The sequence below is a fragment of the Rousettus aegyptiacus genome, unplaced genomic scaffold, assembly GCF_014176215.1.
Source record: "Rousettus aegyptiacus isolate mRouAeg1 unplaced genomic scaffold, mRouAeg1.p scaffold_m13_p_10, whole genome shotgun sequence".
Lineage (NCBI taxonomy): Eukaryota > Metazoa > Chordata > Mammalia > Chiroptera > Pteropodidae > Rousettus > Rousettus aegyptiacus.
The window spans coordinates 17,035,425-17,044,435 of record NW_023416285.1 but is presented as its reverse complement, the minus strand read 5'-3'; the positions used below and the strand labels follow the sequence as shown (position 1 = coordinate 17,044,435).

Here is a 9,011-nt window from a genome sequence, read left to right as displayed (position 1 = left end):
AGTACTTGAGTATGTGTTTTAGGGTCTTTTCTAAATTGGTGAAAATCACAGTATCTGCCTATTAGTACTGGTGTGAGAAAACATGTGAGTACATTTAAAAGGATTTGATCATTTCTCGACAGATAGTAAGCTCTCAAAGCAAGTTCACTGCTTTTAGCAAACAGGCATTCAATAAATGTCATGTACCTATTCAATTTATCATGAATATTTGCAAGTTAATATTCTTCAGCATGTTGAGGGTCCAAAGCATGAGTAAGCAACGCACCTTTCTCTGAAGTGTGCCTTGAGTGATCCATTGGCTGAAATAGTTTCTTTCCCATTTTCCAGACTAAACTTCTTGCCCGTTAATCATTATTGATTTTAGGCAATACAAATGGAGTTGTTTTTTTTTTTCCTCTACAGAAGAACACAGTTAAATTAGTACAGTTAATAAATTTAATTATTTTTGAAATTATTATTTATCGAACATCTTTAACACAAATCAATAGTCTAGAGATGTTAGATTATGAAGGTAGAGAGAAGATTTGGAGAAGAATTTTATTAAGACAAATGGTGGCTTTCTGAATCTACATTTTCTATCTGGTAAAACCCTCACTAACATTTTAATAATCATACATCTTCCTGACAACTTCTCTGATGACAAAGATCTAATATATTGATTTTAGAATCAATATGGAAAGATGCAAAAATAAGTAGTAGAATCTTTTCCAGAGGAAAAGGACAGCATTTGGAGTTTACTAGGGCCAATTAATCACCTATTGATGTCTGTCTCCACTGACCACCTATTCTATAATCTCACCATTATTTTGCTTTTTAGACTTTGAAATGATGTAAACTTATTCATCTGTGCAATTTTCTTATATCTAATTAATATTTACTTAAAGAATCTAAAACTAAGAATCAAGCTAGATAGGGTTTATTCAATATTTGGAAGGCCCATGTCCTTACAACAGAAATATCTCATTTATAAATAATTCCCAAATACCAAAGAAATAAACATATATACATATTATTAGAACATAAAACACTTATATTTAGGTTACTATGCATGTAGGAAAAATGATTGTATTCCCAACCTTAATTAGCATCCTCTCAAAAGTGTTTTTTAGTATTTTCTTTAGTGCAAATTCTATTTTTAATTTTAAATAATTAATTAAGATACAGAATACAGAGTATCCAGTGGTATCCTGGTATCCGGCTCAGTTTAACTCAGCTTTGTCCAGTGGGAGAGTTCATGCAGACTAATTTTTTTCATATATTTATATTTATATTTTTATATCAAAGTCATCCAAGATATTCAAATTCTCCAAAGATAAAACTAAACTAAGAAGTAGGAGCTAACAAAATTTTTACAATATTTGTAATATTTTATCAACAAATAAACAATTTCTGCTCAGCAATTTCAAGTTGCCATGTTGTTTAACTTGTTCAAATTCATTTATTTTCCAAATGACAGCAATAATCTAAACTGTTCCATATCACAGACTACTGACAGTTGGTATGTAAGATAATAAAGAGAATTGCATTCACTTGGGGCAGTGAAATTCATACATTTTCCTTTCTATGGGCCCAATAATCATATAATTTAGATATCAGTTTGTCACTATAGTTTTAAATTTATTCTTCATAGAGTTAATTTAACTGAACTGATAATCCTGCTCAGAGGTGTCGACAGAAATGTTAACTATTTATATACAAACTGATATGTACAGTGAATTTTACTATTTCAGAATAGAATATGTGGAGAAAAAAATATATATATATGGTTTCAACCTAAAAAGAAATTTTTCAGATACCATTTGTGTGTGTGTGTGTGTGTGCGCACGCGCGCCCGCTTGATATAATTGTTATTTAATCGATGGGCCGAAAAAAACAATGTTTTCTTTCTTGAGGGAATTTGGCATTATAAGGCATATAAAGTCATCAAATTTTTTCAATTCTGGCTTTATAAATTCAGATACTATCAAGAGGAGAAAATCTAAAATTTTTTATTACCCTTTGCAAAAAATATTGGCATGCAGGTACAGGGAAGAAGCATAAAAGTAAAGACTGAGATTTAGTCATGAATTTTGAATCTCATCCTGTTGTCATTTGTTCAAAATCTAAATGACAGAAAAGTACAATTTTTCTGAGCTCTCAAACAATCTCTCTTGTGTCTCTTTTCATGCATTGATATTGTTGCGGGCCTATTGCTTTCAGAAAATTTCAGTCGGATAAACTAAATCATGTTAGAATGTTAATAGCCACCTGAATTTCCTTTGGTAAAAGGTTTTGAATATTCTAAAGGTTTCAGAATGAGGTCAGTAATAACTGCAAAGATGGATCTTAATTTTGTTGTTTGAGTCCTTCTTCTTATATATTCTTCCACGTCCAGATCTGGTGTTAACTCATCCTTTACTGAACTCTTTGCTATTTTCTTTTTCTTGGCAATACAAATTCTGTCCTCTCCTGTGAAGCTTCAATGCCATTTGAGTAATTCCATTATTGCATTTATTTTGACCTTAGCCTGAATTCTGGGTAAAAGGAATTGAGCATCTTTCAAAGTAATTGCCAAATTACTTTGCTGTGAATATTCTTACATTTTGCTAGCTTTTTCCTTGATGGTTGAAAACTTTTTAAAAAGTTACTTAATCGAGGGTTTTAAGGGAATATATTCCATCCCTTTCCAAATTCATACATGATAGTTTTTTCTTTATATTTTCTATTTAATGTAATACATTAGAGGTTGAAGAGAACTTTTATATCAATATCCAATTTTCCAGATGATGAAAGTAGGCCATTCAAAGGTTAAACATCTCTGTGGCCCAGTTTCCTCATCTACAGAAAAGAGAATCACTTCTGACAAAAGAGATTATTCTAAGAATGAAATGTGTGCTTAGCATGTGACATATAGTAAGCATTCAAGAAAGATTAGATACTTGGAATATTTTTGTGACAATTTGTCAATAGATTTAGAAAACCTCAAACTTACTATTTATTTATTAAATAATTCAGCATGTTTCCCTTCAAAATAAAATTCCGTCTTTCCCATTATCATTTACATTTATCTGTCAATTTAACTAATGTACTTTTGGTGACAATGACCCTCCCTAGGCTGCAGAACCTGCTGTCTCCTGCAGAATAACCTGGCTATTTGTGCCACATCCATATCCACCTCATCTCTCAGGCAATGGCCCAAGTTCGAGCCACTGTGAAACTCTAAGTAGAACTCATATGGTAACTTAAGTATTTCTTATGTCTTTTAAATCTTGTTTTTATACTTTCACTTTCGTAAAGTCTTTTTCTACAGGCTTTTCAATCGAATCATCATTATTTTAAAGCAGAAAATTAAAATCTGAGAACATATTAATATTTAGATTACCTGGATCTGATTTGATTTTATACTTTTTTATTATATTTTGAACAATTATAATAAATATTTTGTATAACTATTTTCTGGAAATCTGTCTCTCCACTAGACTGTAATTTGTGGAAGGGCATATGTTAGATATTTTCAGATTTTTCTAGCCTATGTATGGTATATACTTAGGCCTAGAAAACACATACCTATATAGTGAATCTTTTCTTCTGTATTATTAGCCCGCATAAATCCACTTCAGCTTGCAAATGTGTAAATTATTAATGAAATCACATGTGTTTCTTTTATTTCAAACCAGCCATTGGTTTACTCAGTCACCTATATTAATCTTTCCTTTAGCCTTTATTTACTAATTGTCTCATTAACTATTTTATATCAATTATGTTAGTTTCTAAACATGTGTGAAAATGGCATTTTCAATAGGTTTGTGATTTATATAAAAAGTTTACGTTGTGTTTCTCTAACAAGTTATGGAAAATGTTAGTAAGTATTATTGATATGTGTGTTGGTATATAAAGCTAGCCTCTTTTAACAACTCTATTCAGGGCATAACAGCATAACAGTAATTATCTCTAAAATATTTACTTTAATATACACTGATATGGTTGCCAAGCCATCCATATCTATGTTTTTCCATGTCTTGGAGCTTCCCTATGTTCTTAGCCGGTGAGAGTCAGAAAACATTCTCTAAGGGATACTTTTGAGCAATGTGGATGATTGCATCATGCTCCAAATTTTTTCATCCTGTAAGTGGTGATTTCCTCTCTTTTTTCTTTTGAAAATATTGTTTTTCTTTGGTGGTCTCACTCTCTTCTGACCAGGGGAGATTTGTTGGATACTCGGAGACAAAAGAATTGTAAGTGGTAATGCTTGATGCCAAATGCTCTGTGCCAAATAAACAATGGAAGAGTATCACACTGGATGTTAAAATATAAGGTTTAGAATGCTTTTGTCACCTTAGAAAAAAAGAGAGAGCTTTGTAAAAACAGTAAAGGTGAGCAATCAATACTAAAGAGTTCAGAAGCATCGGTGTAAGTTGGGGAGATGAGTAATTACATGAAAGGTTATGGAATCATCTATAACCTGAAGTCTATCATAACTCACAGGAATTTAGAGATGAGAAAAAATGTACTACAAGCATGCCTGCAACTGTCTCACTTTTATATCCAGGGTGGAAAAAATGACCCATTCAAATCAGCTTGCAAACATCTTAACAGGAGCTTATGGCAAACACATTAGTTATACTTAGAGCAGAAAGAGTTCTTATCTGTGGAATTCCTTTATAATTAGTTGAACTACATTGCTTATTAAAATCAAATCATTAATTTATGGATTTATGTGGACGTTTCTAGCTAGAGAATATCATAGCAGTTCTAAAACAAATGGAGTGTAACAATGGAGATGTCTTATAAAGAAAATGTTTTTGTTTGTGCTAGTAATTTCACTTAGAAACGTTAAAACAAAAAACAGAGTGTAACCCAAACTGGAAAAAAGGACCAGGAGAGTTGCACTGACAATCTCAGATTTCTCTATTTTCTGCGTGCTTTAATCTTGCCCCTGTCTTTTGAATTATCAGTAAAATGAGAGAAACTATTACAAGCATGATTTGATAATTCCACTCTTTGTGTTTTCTAATTTAAGATGCCTGGAGAGCATCTCCAGATGGCTAGTGGTACAAGAAACCCAGACAAAACCGTGTTATGAGCTGAATTGTCTCCTCCCCAAAAATTCATACGTTAAACTTTAAACCCCTAGTACCTCAGAATATAATTATATTTGGAGATGAGTTATTTAAAGAAGTGGTAAAGTTTAAATAGGGCCATCCAATATGGCTGGTATCTTTATAAGAGGAAGAGACACCACGGGAAAAAAGTGCCATGTAAAGAGCACAATGAGAACATGGTTGTCTGCAAGCTGAGAAGAGTAACCTCTGGAGAAGACAAACATGCAGAGACACCTTGGTACTGGACCTCCACCCTCCAGAACTGTGAGAAACAATATTTCTGTTGGTTAAGCCACCCGGACAGTGCTATTTTATTATGGCAGCCCCAGCAGATTAATGAAAATTAGTTTCGTCTGCATGGTAGTATAAATATATTCCCAGAAATACATCGTTTTGCTTAAACAGATATGCATCTAATATGATATATATGTATCAATGATTTAACTCAAGGTTAAAACTTCATGGAACTTTGGAATTTTAGTGATAGTGCATTATTTTACAGATAAGAAACAGAGGCCAAGTCTATGGCCATGCCACCCTGAACATGCCCAACCTCGTCTGATCTTGGAAGATAAGCAGGGTTGGGCTTGGTTAGAATTTGGATGGGAGACCACCTAGGAAGACCAGGTGCTATAGGCATAAATGATAATAAATAATAATAACAATAACAATAATAATAATAATAATAATAAAAATCTCATTACAAATCTTAAATTGGGATGGAACTAATGGAAGAATATTGTCTCAGATCCAAATGGTATCTACTGGAACTATAACATTCAAGATCATTTCTACCCCCAAATGTCTGAATCCTAGCTGAGATAGCTGGAAGAGGAGGCTTGGTGGGTGTTTGACTTACTCTCCCACGAAGCCTCTCTAGTTTTGTTTTCCTCCCTGTATGGGAGTCTTAGTTTAGCCAGACCTCTTAGCTGATGGCTATTTCCTCCAGTGCACAAAAGAAAGAAGCTACTAGGCTTGCTTAATAACTGAATTCTGAAGTTCCAGAATGGCATTTTCACTGTATTTTCTGATTAAAATAGTCACAGAGTGAGACAAGATTCAAGGGGAGAGAAAACAGACTGACTCTTGATGGAGGTATGGTAATAACGAATTGCAAACCAGGGGAGATATTATTGCAGTAGTTTGTAGAAATATAAACTACTAAATGATCCCAACATGCCAAGTTCATTTGAATTCCAATCACACTTTACCGGATATAGAATGGATAAAGTAGCAAAGAAAAAAATCATGAATGTTAAAATTATTGGGCTTAATAAGAGTTAAAGCTAATATAAGTAAACAATGCAGAAGTGAGAAAGAAGAGTTTTACCTTAACTATATTGAATTATATAAAAATGTTAATTGCCTAATTGACATTAAAGGACATAAAATAGTATATTTTTAAATTTTTAAAAATTTAAACCACTGCTTCAATATCTATGGAATGTTTTTTATATGTTACACGCTGTTCTGTCCTCTGGAGATATAACATATGAAGTCCATGATCATAGAGTTGACGATTTAGTGTGTGTGTGTGTGTGTGTGTGTGTGTGTGTGTGTGTGTGTGTGTTCGGAAGGTGATGGGTAGTCATGAGAAACAAATAAATGTATAATGCATAAGGAAGAAGTGTAAGGTGCAGGGGAGAGAGTGTTCCTATTCTTTTACCATCTGCACACTCTGTCACAGCACAATCACTATAATGACCAAGTTATCTGTTTCCTCTCGGCTTTCCCCCAGGGCAAAGAGAGCTTTAAGGAAAAGGACTGTATCTCATGCTCCAAATTTAAATTAGTACAGAGCCTGAATCTACTAGTGGCTCAATCAATGTCTGTTGAACTTCATAATCCATCAGTCTGCCTTCTTTTCCCCATTTTTCTATAGGAAAAAAAATGTTCTTACATATTTCTTTCCACAGCGATAGTGAATTCAAATATGCACAATGTATCTATTTAAACTCTACTTTAAATGTCATTAAAAAAAAATCTAGAATACTAAACTTCTATTTATAATAGCACACATATGTTTAACAAACAAAAAATTGTACGCTGCTTACCAGGAGACAGCGATATGCTCTTCTAGAAATGCTCCTCTTATGTTGGGAACCACCTCTCTGAGGCATATGACTTAGAATGACCAAGTCCTCACTCCTCAGGTTTGATTAATTTGCTAGCAGCCCATAGAATTCAGAGGAACATTTACTTAACTATATAGCTGGTTTATTAAGAAAGTTATAACTCAGGAACAGCCAGATGGAAGAGATGCATGGAGCAACTCCCGGGGACAGGGCACAGAGCTCCAATGCTCTATCTAGGAAAAGCCCCTCTCCCAGCACTCCCACATGTTCACCGACCCGGAAACTCTCCAACTCTGTATGTTCAGGTTGTTATGGAAGAGTAATTTTTTAAATCATTGGCCATTGGAGATTGATTCAACCTCCAGATCCTCTTCTCCCTGTCTCTGCAGGTCAGGAGGATGGAGCTGAAGGGTTCTCACCTTCTAATCACATGGTTCATTCTTCTGGTTACCAACCCCCATTCTGAGGTGGCTTAGAGGCATTCTAAAAGTCACCTCATTAACATAACAAAAGACACCTTTATGACTCTCCCCACTTAAGAAACTTCAAGAGTTTTGGGATCTCTGTGCCAGAAACAAGACCAAGACCAAATATGTATTTCTTATTACAAATTATAATGTCATAAGGACTTAACAGTTACCATTTATAATATGCTTGATATGCACCAGACACTGCCCGGTATGCTCTGACTCTTACATGTTTTCATTTCATTTAATACTCACAGCAGTGTATTAAAAGCAGATGATTAAACTGAAACTTAGAGAGCTAAGGGCCACAGCTATAGTGAGAGCTTGTGTCTGACCCAAGCAAGACTTGAAACCAATCCCTGCCCATTTTCTAACTATGCAGTTAATCACTACGCCCTAATACTTAATAATCTACTCTAAATTGGATATTCAATATCTTTTTAAAAGTCCAGACTTAGTTGATTTCATTACAAAATTTCCCATTCTACACATAAATTATCTCAATATCTTCACATTGAAATATTTGTTTATGTAAGGCAATTCTTAATCTCTGTCGGGTCAAAAACCCTATAGGATATATGGGGGAAAAAAAACTGTGGACACTCAACATATATATAACATTTGACTTCTGAAGATTTGTATATATTTTGAAGACTTTATAATATCCTTTCAAGTGATATTTTCCAAAGTACTGGAAAGCTATTATGTGCAAATCCCAAATTAGATAGCATTGACTTATATATTGCAAGGTAAAGCTATTTAAAATTTTGTATCCATTATCATGTTTACATAAAAAGAAATCTAATTTGGTGTTACTATATCTTCATCAACTCTAACAGATTCAGTTTCAACTAAGTGTGACTAGATGTCAGGCTAATTTTAATAAAATTGCTTACTTATAATACTATTTTGTGTGAATTCATTTGTTTGTTTATTATACATCAGAAGACTTTCAAGCACAGTTTTAAGCACTTTATAAATACTAGCTCCCTTATCATCAGTGACTTATGGCAGTGATATAAAGTGTTCTTTTATGTAAATGATTTATGTTTGAAATATTTTCTTAGTAGATATTAGATTGTCTTACATGAACTATATAAACCACATCTTTGGTTTCTCCTGAGGCCTCTTTCTGGCATGCAGACAGTCACCTTCTGGCTGTGTCCAACACCGGCTTTTCTATGTGCTTGCGTGCTCCTGTATGCCTGGTATCATTTTCTCTTCATGTAGGGACACCAGTTCTACTGAATTAGAGTCCCACCCTATTACCTTAATTACTTTTAATTACCTCCCTTTAATGCTCTGTCTCCAAATATCATCTTATTAGGGGTTAAGGTTTCAACATGTGAATTGGGAGGTGTGTGTACAGTCCCGTTTAGTTTATAACG

The 9,011-nt window shown here is 33.6% G+C and overlaps 1 pseudogene; it reads left to right on the top strand.

Moving 5' to 3' along the window:
• Positions 1-5,601: 5,601 nt before the first annotated feature.
• On the top strand, positions 5,602-5,720 carry LOC118608903 (annotated as a pseudogene).
• The last annotated feature ends 3,291 nt before the right edge of the window (positions 5,721-9,011 follow it).